This window comes from Gadus morhua, chromosome 1 (genome assembly GCF_902167405.1).
Source record: "Gadus morhua chromosome 1, gadMor3.0, whole genome shotgun sequence".
Classification (NCBI taxonomy): domain Eukaryota; kingdom Metazoa; phylum Chordata; class Actinopteri; order Gadiformes; family Gadidae; genus Gadus; species Gadus morhua.
In genome coordinates, this window is record NC_044048.1 from 1561796 (window position 1) to 1566795 (window position 5000).

General features: G+C 44.8%; 1 protein-coding gene across 1 annotated transcript in view; it reads left to right on the plus strand.

Moving 5' to 3' along the window:
- nfasca (neurofascin homolog (chicken) a) overlaps window positions 1-5000 on the plus strand; it is an 83121-nt gene that overhangs the window by 22232 nt on the left and 55889 nt on the right. The window contains 1 exon segment of the mRNA XM_030358132.1: window positions 2698-2760. The gene's annotated coding sequence lies outside the window, so the exon portion shown is untranslated.

The following is a 5000-nucleotide window of genomic DNA, read 5'->3' on the forward strand; positions in this document are numbered from 1 at the left end:
ACTGTCCTCCATGGTTCCACTGTCCTCCATGGTTCCACTGTCCTTCATGGTTCCAGTGTCCTTCATGGTTCCACTGTCCTTCATTGTTCCACTGTCAGTACGTTTACATGCACAGCTTAATCCGATTAAAGCCATAGTTCGACTATACTCCTCAATCGGACAACTGCAATTGTCCGAGTATACATGGTGGTGAGAAAATCAATTCATTGGCCGAAGCATGTCTTACCTCGGTACGATAGGTGTCGGTCTACCCATTTCAACTAGTGGCAATCCGGTTGACCTCTTCACGTCACTAGCAACAACAAACTCAGGCGGCATTCGAGAAAGATGTTTTCAGTAAACAGCTGTCAGTTCACTTCGGCTCCTCCGAGAGTCCGCATACGGCAACAATCCCTTTCTCCTCTATGTTGCAGTTCACTCTAGACTTCAGAGAGTCAAAGCCAAAGTTCCATTCCCCAAATTCCTTCTCCACCATGGCCGAGATAACCCCCACTCTTTACTTGATGCTGAAGTACCAGAGAGTCGGAGAACCCGACGCAGTCTTTAAGATTCATAATATCAGAGAATGTCCCCGTTAATTCGGCCGCGGTGCAATGAATTAATAAAGATTGTAAAAAAACATTTATTTTGAAAGATGTGCCCGAAGTTACTACTTATAACCAGCTCCCAGACTGTAGTCGAGGAGTACAGGAGAGACGTTCCCTCCAGGGCCGATGTTCTCTCGGGGGTAACACCCTTCACTTTGACCGAACGTGGGTCTGCTTATAGGTCGGAATGAAGCGGCCACCGATTATTGACAGGTTGGGTACTTTATTCGTAGTTCCACTAACTTAACAGTACACGTTTGTGTAGCGTAGAAGCTTAGTGTATACTGAACACATGTTGATGATGATACACTTCTTTTAGGGGGTAACTACATTTGGCACGACATTTGCTTCCTCCATCTTCTTCGACACCTTTTTAAATAAATTGTGTCTCTCGTTTTTTCCGACCGCTACAACAACACGACTATCGTCTCCTTATACTTCTGGCTCACGGCCCTCGGAAAAGATCTCGATCATGCGCAGAATGCAAAATCCGATTCCAATCGAATTGCCTGTATACATGCATGCTTAATGCGACTATCAATCGAATAATCTAGAGGTCTTAATCCGACTATGAGTAACCCAATTCGATTAGATTTTAGTCAGACTAAGGTGTATACATGCATCTTACTAATCAAATCATAGTCGGAATAAGCCAATAATTCCATTTTCTTGAGTGTCATGTAAAGGCACTGAAGAGATTCATGGTTTCACTGTGATTTATATTTTCACTGGATTGATGGATGAATGGGTAGAACCATGATAAGCTTCCATGGTGTTCATGAGCAAAATGTGAAGGGGTTAAAACACGTCATCACAAAATAACCCTTGACTCAGGGATTTGAACCTTTGCCACCAGGCTTGATGTGTAACACCTTTGAGAGTTTAATGTAATATTAATATGAAATCTGCATCACATCTAAAATGCTAATAGCAGTTATCCCAACAGCCCAGCACTCCTAGAATATGCAGACTGCCCTGGAAAACTGCACATCTGCAGATCTGGAAGACAGTGTGTGGGCGTTTGCTTGGGTGGGGGTTATTATTGCTCTTAGCATTGTCTAGGTTTCTACTTACGACGTGTGTGTGTGTGTGTGTGTGTGTGTGTGTGTGTGTGTGTGTGTGTGTGTGTGTGTGTGTGTGTGTGTGTGTGTGTGTGTTTGTGTGTGTGTGTGCGTGTGTGTGTGTGTCTGGATAATAAACGTAGTGCTAGAGCTTCCTTCAGTTTGCCCCCTCCAGGCGGTGTATTTTTGCGGTCTAAGACAGCAGCAGACAGCAAGGAAAATATTCTCTCTCTCTCTCTCTCTCTCTCTCTCTCTCTCTCTCTCTCTCTCTCTCTCTCTCTCTCTCTCTCCCCCCCTGATGACTGATCCGTGAACCCAGGGTGATGGCTGGCGAGCAGATAGATCTCTTTGAAAGCAGGCGCGAGATGCAAACGCACACACACACACACACACAATCACATGCAATCACACACACACTACACACACACACATAGACACACACACACACACGCACTCACACACACACAAAGACACACATACACACAAACACACTCACACACAGACACACACACATACAGTCAAACACACAGACATACAGGAGGATGTCAGCCTCATGAATAGATAGACATAAATCTAAAAACAAAGAGAGTTACGGGCCAGACGTGTATGTGTGGATATGTGCCTGTCTTGTGTGTAGGGTTTCAGTAGCAGTCAGCACTCATCTCTGTCGGGCTTCATGGAACCTGATCGCGTCCCATCTTTTGTGTGGATCGCTGACTGGCAGCCATTGTAAACCAGCGGCGAGCCAAGGATGTCTGATCTGGCATGAAAGGTCAAACGGTGTTGCCGTTTTTTGCTCTGAATAGAGAAGCAGTGGATACGTTTGTGTGATGCATTGGCATCAGGACACACAAACGCACAAATACTGAGGTCTCTACTCATGTTTAGCAAAGACTGACGCTTGAATCCATTAAACGACGAAATAAACGAAAAGAAAGCAAATTCGGGCAAAGTTTTGCTGTGTATGTATCAAAGCAGGATTGACACCAGGCATTGTCAAGCACTTAATAATAGCACGTGTTAATGTGCTCCGTCTCTTTCCCTCCCAGGTCTGAGCGCTGTTGACGGGAACGGAGAGGCTGCTCACAAACAAAGCATCTGCATTTCTAAACGTAAGTAATATTCTCTTTTGTTTCTTCATATGTTGGATTCTGAGCGGAGGGTGTTAACATGGGAAGGCTGGGGGGGCTCAGACAGATGTCTTTCTGAGGGGCCCCCTCGCTTGTGTGTGTGTGTGTGTGGGGGGGTATGTGTGTGTGCGAGTTAATGTGTGTGTGTGTGTGTGTGTGTGTGTGTGTGTGTGTGTGTGCATCTGTAAATATGTGTGTTTGTGTGTGTGCGTCTTTAAATGTGTGTGTGTGTGCGTGTGTGTGTGTACACGTGTGTGTGTGTGTGTGTGTTTGTATGTGTGTGTGTGTGCGTCTGTAAATTTGTGTGCTTGTGTGTGTACACCTTTTGTGATGAAGCATGAGGCTGACTTCAGTGGGCTTTTGAACAACACATCCTTCCCCCGATGGAAGAGAGAGAGAGGTTGGATAACTTTATAAGGAAAGCACTATGATATTATAGAATATCAAAAAGGTTGGCTCATGTGTGTGTCTATTAGTGTGTGTTTGTGTCTTTTTGTGTGTGTGTTTGTTAGTGTGTGTTCATGTAGGCATATATAGCATCGGCCTGAAGCTATGTGGACAGCTACGGGTATCAATATTATTAATGCTTTCATCGCTGGATGTGTGGATGTGTGTGTGCGTGTACGAGGAGGGGGAGGGACAAACAGACAAAGAGATAGACGGACAGACTGACCGAAAGATGGAGAATTTGACAGAATGGGAAACAAGCCATCACTACTGAGATTCAAAGAGCCAGTACAGATTAACACACACACACGCACACACACACACACACACACACACACACACACACACACACACACACACCCACCCACGCACGCACGCACGCACGCACGCACGCACGCACGCACGCACGCACGCACGCACACACACACACACACACACACACACACACACACACACACACACACACACACACACACACACACACATTCCACATTAAACCCAGCTTTAATTCTCTGCTCTTCAATCTCTTGTGTTGGCTAACAGGAACCATTAGCTGTCACCTACACCCCCCTCCCCCCTCCCCCACCCTATAACACCCTTCAACCCCCCCGCACCCCCACCTCCATCACCACAGCACAATGGGGTTTATAAAAGGAAGAGCTAGGGATATGCCAAGGGCACATGTAAGCCAGTTCCTAGAAACAATTTTCACATTTTATTCGCAATTTAGTCTTGTTTAATATTGCAGGAATGTGTGCCAGCTTTTCTAAGATGCACAAATGTGTGTTAGCTGTACTGCCTCAGTAAAATATGTTCAACCCCAATATGCATCTCATATTCATATTATGTTTTTCTAGAAAGAAGCATATATTTATCCACTATATCCATGACCCACAAACACCTCACCTCAGTATCCTCACTATACGTGAAGGACTTTTAGTGTGTGTGTCCACTGGTTAAATGACGTCAGAAACGGCGTTCTCAGGAAAGCCGTTTCTGTTTTGATGAAGAAAACAGATTGGTTTTGCTTTCTGTTTATTTTTCAATCACATGTTTTCAAAACGATCAATGTGCATGGTTTGTCCTTCCTACTAAACTGAAGGATACTGTGTATGCGTGTGTGTGTATTATGTTTGTGTGCATATGGGGTGCGTGCGTCCGTACCCTACATCTAGGTTATACACATGTTTCTGTGCATCTTGATAATTAACTCCACTGCATGTCACATCTCTTCTCATCCCTCTCTCTCACTCTCTCTCTCCCCTCTTTCCTCTTCTTGATAACAGTGTGAAGGAAGAGATGAGTTCCTTCACACTGTAACAGCAGAGAAACAGCATTAGGTGCTAGCCAGGGTCAATCACATTGCTTATATTAAGCACCTCCCTCCTCCTCCCTCCTCCTCGCTCAGTAACCGCCTCTCCGCCGCAACCCAAGTGCTCAGAACACAAACAGAAATATGTTTGGCGACTTTACTTTCAGAACTTCTTCAGTTATGTTTCGCAATCTTTCCAACAGATTTTTTAACTGGGTTAAAAATTGGCAGACGGCAGCGACGGGACATGATGTGTGTTCAGTCAGAAATTAGAAAACAAACACATTTCTATTTATTTATCTCAGGGAAACCCTGTTTCCCTGAGATAAATAAAAGAAATGTGGAGACCCCACATCTCATGGAGACCAAACCTTTCTTAACTAACGGGTAGTTAGTCAGACACCAGACACAAAATGAGGTCATCTGCAAATAGCTTCCGTGTTTTGTGCTCCGAGTATGTCAT